This window comes from Molossus molossus, unplaced genomic scaffold (genome assembly GCF_014108415.1).
Source record: "Molossus molossus isolate mMolMol1 unplaced genomic scaffold, mMolMol1.p scaffold_m16_p_5, whole genome shotgun sequence".
Lineage (NCBI taxonomy): Eukaryota > Metazoa > Chordata > Mammalia > Chiroptera > Molossidae > Molossus > Molossus molossus.
Genome location: NW_023425388.1, coordinates 10,843,718 through 10,852,051, shown reverse-complemented (window position 1 = coordinate 10,852,051; position 8,334 = coordinate 10,843,718).

The window sequence follows — 8,334 nt, the reverse complement described above, 5'->3', positions numbered from 1 at the left end:
AAACAAAAAACAGAGGTCACCAGGGGCAGAGGGAGGGAGAAATGGGAGTTGTTTGATGGGTACAGTTTCAGTTTAGGAAGATGAAAAAATTCTGGAGACGGATGGTAGTGATGGCAACATGTACATAATGCCACTGACCTGTACACTTCAAAATACTTAAAAATGGTTAAAGTGGAAATTTTATGTTGTTTGTATCTTACCACAAGTTTTTATCTAACTTGGGCAAATGTTTTTCTTTCTTTATTTGTTGTTGTTATTTTTTTAGTATTTATTTATTTTTCCAATTTTTTTAATTTATTTTTGTTACAGATGTTTCTCCTTCTCCCCCCTAAACACCCTCCTCCCTATCTCACCCTCCCACCCCCCTAGCATTGTTGTCTATGTCATTGGTTATGAATACACGCATATAAGTTCTTTGGTTCATCCCATCCATCCCTCTGTCTCCCTACTCTGAGGTTTGTCAGTCTGAACCATACCCTTTCTATGTCTCTGGGTCTATTTGGTTCATCAGCCCACCTTGTTCATTATATTCCACAAATAAGTGAGATCATGTGGTATTTTTCTTTCTCTGATTGGTTTATTTCACTTAGCATAATACTCTTGAGGTCCCTCCATGTCATCTCAAAGGATAAGAGATCTTTCTTACAGCTGCATAGTGTTCCATTGTATATATGTACCACAGCTTTTCTTTTCCTTTTTATCCTCACCCGAGGACATTTTTGCATTTATCTTCAGATGGAGCGGGAGGGAAAGAGGGGGGAAGAGAGAGAGAGGAACATCGATGTGAGAGAGACACATCAAGTGGTCGCCACCTACACAACCCCAATCAGGGCCGGAGACAAACTGCAACCGAGGTACATGCCCTTATTGGGAACCGAATGGGGGCCTCTCTGGTCTGCTGGCCGATGCTCTAACCACTGAACAAAACTGGCCAGGGCTGTACCATAGCCTTTTTTTTTTCTTTATTGATTTGAGAGAGAGAGAAAGGAAGAGGGATAGAAACATTGATGAGAGAGAACACTGATTGGCTGCCTCTTGCATGACCCTCACTGGGGATTGGGCCCACAACCTGGGCATGTGCCCTGACCGGGACCTCTTGGTGGGTGAGTTGACACTCAACCACTGAGCCATACCTGCCAGGTGCTGTACCACAGCTTTATCCACTCATCTATTGATGGACACTTGGGCTGTTTCCAGATCTTAGTGATTGTCAATAGTGCTGCTATGAACATAGGGGTACATATATTCTTTCTGATTGGTGTTTCTTATTACAATTTTAAAATATAAAAATAAATTTAAAAATTTTTTTTAATTGATGGATTTTAGAAAGAGAGAAAAAGAAAAAGAAACATGGATTTATTGTTCCACTTATTTATGCATTCAGTGCTTGATTCTTTTTTTAATGTTTTTATTGACATTTTAGAGAGAGGAAAAGGGAGAGATAAAAACAAGATGTGAGAAACATCAATCGGCTGCCTCCTGCACGCCCCCTGCTTGGGATCAAGCCTGAAATCTGGGCATGTGCCCTGACCAGGAATTAAACCAGGAACTCTCAGTCCAAGGGACATGCTCAATCCACTGAGCCACACCAGTTGTATCGGGATAACACTGTAACCAATTGAGTTACCTGGCTAGGGCAAAATAAATTCTTAAAAACCAAAATACCACCCTGGCCAGAGCAATGAGTCATGGTTTCAATTTTGATCAAGGGCATGCTCCTCAGTTGCAGTTCGTCCCTGGCCCTGGTCAGGGTCCTGCGGGAGGCAGCCAGTCAGTCAATGTGTCTCTTTCACATCGATGTTTCTCTCTCTCTCTTCCTCTCCTACTCTATCTGAAAAAACAAAACAAAACAAATACACATTATTCCCACGGATCAAATACACTTTTTTCATCTCTAAAAAATCTTTTAGCAAATAACAATATTAAGAGCAATAACTAGGGAGATTCCAAAATGGTGGCCGAGTTAATGGAAACTACACAGACCATCTCCCAGGACCAAACTGGAATTACAACTAAAATAAAGACAAATCATCAGGAAAAAGCAACAGAAAAGCAGCTTGCAAGGACCATATAACCAGGGACACTGAATTGATCTTGGTAGAATTGTGGAGGCATGAGATGGGGGCTAGGAGCCCTGGCTGGTTTGGCTCAGCGGTTAAAGCGTCGGCCTGCGGTCTGGAGACCAGGGTTCGGTTCCCACTAAGGGCATGTACCTCGGTTGCAGTTTGTCCCCAGCCCTGGTTGGTCGTGCGGGTGGCAGCCACTCGATGTGTCCCTTTCACGTCGATATTTCTCTCTCTCTCTCTCCCTCCTGCTCTATCTGAACAAAGAATGAAAAAGTGTCCTCGGGTGAGGATAAAAAAAAAAAAAAGAGAGAGAGATGGGGGCTAGGAGCCCACGGACAGCAGCAGTCTTAGCTGTGAGTAGGGCCCTCGGGGCTAAACTCCTAAGCAGCTCCACAGTGCAGAGAACAGGGACAGAGCATTAAAATAGCCACAGCCATTCACCTTTGGCTCCAGCAGAGGGAGGGCGGACTGGACTGGAACTGTGTGGGGACACTCGAGATTTGGAGGGTGCTCACAAGTTTTGCTGAGTTGCTGCCACACGGGACGGTGGTCATGTTACTCCTTCCCAGGGTTCTGGGGGAAAGGCGGTGGCTCCTCCTGTGGAGATTCAACCCCACCAGGTGGGCCATTGAAATGCAAATTGAGGCTCATTAACAACCAACATCTGCCTCACCCTCCAGAAAATCCCTTGGGCTGAACACCTGAGGAAGTTTTTCATTCAACTGAGAACCCCAGGCTCTTCAAGTAACCATGACTAATAGCCTCCAGGCAAAATGCTAGAGGATAACCGAACTGTTCCTGAGTTTGCAACTCTACTCAGGAAAGTAAGATTTGACAGTGGTGTTTAACATGGATCCTCCCACGTTCATCCAAACCCAGTAGAGAAAGCCACAAACAGCAGAACACAAATACCCACAGGGAAAATTTGGCAGGTTCCAAGACCCACTGAGATAGTCAAAATGGTGAAACAAAGAAACAAACCCCAAATGAAAGAACAAGAGACCTCTACCGAAGATGAGATAAATTAAATGCAGCTAAGCAAGTTAACAGAGCTAGAATTCAGAACCATGATCTTGAGGAAGTTCAACAGCATGAATAAGGACATCAACACCGTGAGTAAAGACATAGAAACACTGAAAATGAAAAACCAGCAAGAAGAAATCAAGAATGACATATCAGAAATAAAGAACACATTGGAAGGTCTAAACAGTAGAGTAGAGGAAGCTGAGGACTGGATCAGTGAATTAGAAGAAGGGTAGAAAAAATCAACCAATCAGAAAACCAAAAGGAAAAAATAATTAAAAAATAGGAAGTGCCCAGCTGGTGTGGCTCAGTGGCTGAGTGTTGACCAATGCACCAGGAGGTCGCCAGTTTGATTCCCGGTCAGGGCACATGCCCAGGTTGTGGGCCCGATCCCCAGTGTGGAGCATGCAGGAGACGGCCAATCAATGTTCTCACTCATTGATGTTTCTATCTCTCCTTCTCCCTTCCTCTCTCTAAAATCAATAAAGAAAAAAAACCCAAAAAACAGGAAGACAGCTTAAGAGAACTGTGGGACAACTGGAAACGTAATAATATTTGCATCATAGGAGTCCCCGAAGAAGAAGAAAATAAGCAAGGGTTAGAGAATATATTTGAAGAAATGGTGACAGAAAACTTCCCTAATGGTGAAGGAAGAAAGCATTCAAGTTCAAGAAGCACAGAGAGCCCCAAGTAAGAGGAACTGAAACAGGCCCACAACAAGACACATAGTAATTAAAGTGCCAAAGATGAAAGACAAAGAGAGAATCCTAAAGGCAGCAAGAGATAAGCAACAGGTTACCTACAAAAGAACCTCCATTAGGCTATCAGCTGACTTCTCAACAGAAACACCACAGGCCAAAAGGGAAAGACATGAAGTAATCAAGGTCATGAAAAACAAGGATCTGAATTCAATACTGCTCTACCAAGCAAGGCTATCATTCAAAATAGAAGATCAAATAAAGAGCTTCCCAGACCAAAAAAAAAAGGCTAAGAGAATACATTAGCACCAAACCAGCACTGCAAGAAATGTTAAAAGGACTGCTGTAATTAATAGAAGAAATAGAAAGAAAAATATAACCACACTAAACAAAAATGGCAATAAATAAGTACATATCAATAATCACCTTAAATGTAAATGAATTGAATGCTCTGATAAAGAGACACAGAGTAGCTGATTGGATAAGAAAGCATGACTCATATATTTGTTGTTTACAAGAGACCCACCTCACAACAAAAGACTCACATAAGTTGAAAGTGAAGGGATGGAAACAAATCTTCCAAGCAAACAGAAAAGAAAAAAAAGCTGGGGTAGCAATACTCATATCTGATAAGATTTCAAAATGAAGGCCATAACAAGAGACAAAGAAGGCCACTACATAGTATTGAAAGGATCTATCCAACAGGAAGATATAACCTTGGTAAACATATATACACCCAATATAGGAGCACCAACATATATTAAAAATCTTCTGGAGGACTTCAAAGGAGAAATCAACAGCAATACAATCATAGCAGGGGACTCAACACCCCGCTCACATCACTGGACAAAAAAATTAGCAAGAAAACAGAGACTCTAAATGAAGCACTAGACCAAATGGATTTAATAGATATCTACAGAGAATTACACCCCAAAACTACAGAATTCACATTTTTCTCAAGTGCACATGAAACATTCTCAAAGACAGACCACATGTCAGGACCAAACTAAGTCTTTACAAGTTCAAGAAGATTGAAATCATATCAAGCATCTTCTCAGATCACAATGGCATGAAACTAGAAATCAACTGCAACAAGAACATGCAAAGACATTTGAACACATGGAGGCTAAATAGCATGTTATTAAAAAATGAATGGGTTACCAAGGAGATCAAGGAAGAAATTAAAAACTTCCTGGAAACCAGTGAAAATGAACACACAACAACACAAAATCTATGGGACACAGCGAAAGCAGTTCTGAGAGGGAAGTTCATAGCATTACAGGCCTACCTCAAGAAAAGAAAAATTTCTAATAGACTATCTAACCTCACAACTTAAAGTACTAGAAAGCAAACAAAAAGAAAACTCCAAAGCAAGTAAAAGGAAGGAAATAGTAAAGATCAGAGCAGAAATAAATGACATAGAGACCAAAAACACCAATTCAAAGGATCAATGAAACAAAGAGCTTGTTTTTTGGAAAAGATAAACAAAATTGATGGACCCTTAGCTGGACTCACCAAGAAACAAAGAGAGAGAACCCAAATACACAAAATCAGAAATGAAAGTGGAGAAGTAACAACTGACACTAAGAAATACAAAGGATCATTAACAAATACTATGAACAATTATATGGCAACAAATTTGACAATCTAAGCAAAATGGACAAATTACTAAAAACACATAGTCTCCCAAAACCAGACTGGGAAGAGATAGAAAACTTGAACAGACCAATAACAACTAAGAAAATTAAAGAGGTAATTAAGACTCTCCTAGAAAACAAAAGCCCAGGCCCGGATGGCTTCACGGAGGAGTTTTACCAAACATTCAAAGAAGAACTAACACCCGTTCTCAAACTATTTTAAAAAATTCAAGAAGATGGAAGACTTCCAAATTCGTTTTATTTATTTATTTATTTATTTTTATCCTCACCCGAGGATATTTTTCCATTTTTTGTACAGATAGAGTGGGAGGGGGAGAGAGGAAGGGAGAGAGAGAGAGAAACATCGACGTGAAGGGACACATCGAGTGGCTGCTACCCGCACGACCAACCAGGGCCGGGGACAAATTGCAACCGAAGTACGCGCCCTTAGCGGGAACCGAACCTGGGTCTCTCCGGACTGCAGGTCGACGCTCTAACCGCTGAGCCAAACTGGCCAGGGCCAAATTCGTTTTATGAGGACAGCATAATTCTAATTCCAAAACCAGAAAAAGACACTACAAAGAAAGAAAACTACAGGCCAATATCGCTGATAAAAATAGATGCTAAAATCCTAAACAAAATACTAGCAAATCGGATCCAGCAATATATCAAAAAAATTATTCACCATGACCAAGTGGGATTCATCTCAGGAATGCAAGGCTGGTACAATATTCGCAAATCAATAAATGTGATACACCATATAAACAAAGCGAAGGATAAAAACCACATGATCATATCAATGAATGCTGAAAAAGCATTCGACAAAATCCATCACTCATTTCTGATAAAAATGCTCTGCAATGTGAGAATAGAGGAATCATATCTCAACATAATAAAAGCCACATATGAAAGACTTACAGCCAACATCATACTCAATGGGCAAAAACTAAAAGCATTTCCCTTAAGAACAGGAACAAGACAGGGATGCCCACTTTCACCAATGTTATTTAACATAGTACTGGAAGTCTTAGCCACAGCAATCAGACATGAAGAAAAAATAAAAGGGATCTAAACTGGAAAGGAGGAAGAGAAATTGTCATTCACAGATGACATGATATTATACATAGAAAACTCTAAAGACTCCATCAAAAATTTACTAAACTTAATAAATAAATTTGGCAAAGTAGAGGGATACAAAATTTTTTTTCTTTTTCAGATGGTTTTTTTTAAAAAAAATCTTTATTGTTGAATATATTACAGATGTCCCTCATTTTTCCCACATTGACCCCCTCCTCCCCACTCCCTCCCCCATCCTGCCTTTTCCCACACTAGTGTTTGTCTCCATTGGTTATGCATATAAGTTTTGGGGTTTATTTCTTCCCACCCCCCAACCCCTTTCCCTTTGAAGTTTGTCAGTCTAGCAATGAATTTGTACTTCTTAATCCCGTCACCTTTTTTACCCATTCCCCAACCCCCCTCCCATCTGGCAACCAACAAAATGTTCTCTGTATTTATGAGAATGTTTCTGTTCTACCTGTTCATTTTGTTTGTAGATTCCATTGTTGATAGATATGTATTCATTGCCATTTTGTTTGTTCATATATTTTATCTTTTTCTTCAAAAAGACCCTTCATCATTTCATATAATAATGGTTTGGTGGCGATGAACTCCTTTAACTTTTTCTTCTCTGGGAAAGTCTTTATATGGCCATCGATTCTAAATGACAGCTTTGCAGGATAGAGTAATCTTGGTTGTAGGTTCTTGCTTTGCATCACTCTGAATATTTCTTGCCACTCCCTTCTGGCCTGCAAAGTTTCTTTAGAGAAATCAGCTGACAGCCTTATGGGAACTCCCTTGTAGGTAACTAGCTGCCTTTCTCTTGCTGCTTTTAAGATTCTCTCTTTGTCTTGAACCTTTTGCATTTTGATGATGATGTGTCTTGGTGTGGGCCTCTTGGGGTACATCTTGTTTGGGACTCTCTGTGCTTCCTGGACTTGTATGTCTGTTTCTTTCAACAAGTTAGGAAAGTTTTCTGCCATTATTGTTTTAAACAGATTTTCAATTTCTTGTTCTCGCTCTTCTCCTTCTGGCACGCCCAAGATGCGAATGTTGGCACGCTTGAAGTTGTCCCAGAGGCTCCTTACACTATCCTCATTTTTTTTGGATTCTTTTTTCTTTTTGCTGTTCTGATTGTGCGTTTTTTGCTTCTTTATATTCCAAATCGATGGTTTCCTTGGATTTACGTACTCTACTATTGAATCTCTGTAAATTATTCTTTATTTCAGTTAATGCCTCCTTCAATTCTGACTGTATCCATCATTTCTGACTGGCCCTTTTTTATGCTCTTGAGGCCCTCCCTAAGTTCACTGAGGTTCTCACTGAGTTTATTGAGCATCTTTATAAGCAGTATTTTGAACTCAGTATCTGTTAGGTTGCTTATCTCCGTTTTGCGTAGTTCTTTTCTTGGGGTTTTGTTCTGTTCTTTCATTTGGGACCTGTTTCTTTGTCTCCTCATTTTGGCTGCCTCCCTGTGTTTGTTTCTGCATATTAACAAGTGGTATGGGGCTCGCTGAGACCATATGCTGCTCGTTTGAAAGAATTTAGGAAAAACCTGAAGCAGGATCCAAGACAGGCCAATCCTATGGTTAAGCAACTGGCAACAGCTTGGGTGGGCCTGAAAGTTGGGTGGGGCGGGGCCTCAGGGAGTCAGCAGGGCGGGGCTACCGGTGTGAGCCAGGTTGCTGGAGTCCCAGATATGGCGACTGTCTGCCGCCCCAGGGAAGGGCTCACCAAAGGAACAAAGGCCTCTGACAGCACGTTTGTCCCCGAGGAAGCCCCCTCTCCAGCCCTCGCTCCAGTGCCAAACAGCTCAGTTCTTCCCTGTATGTCTCTGGTGCCCCTCGAGCTGCC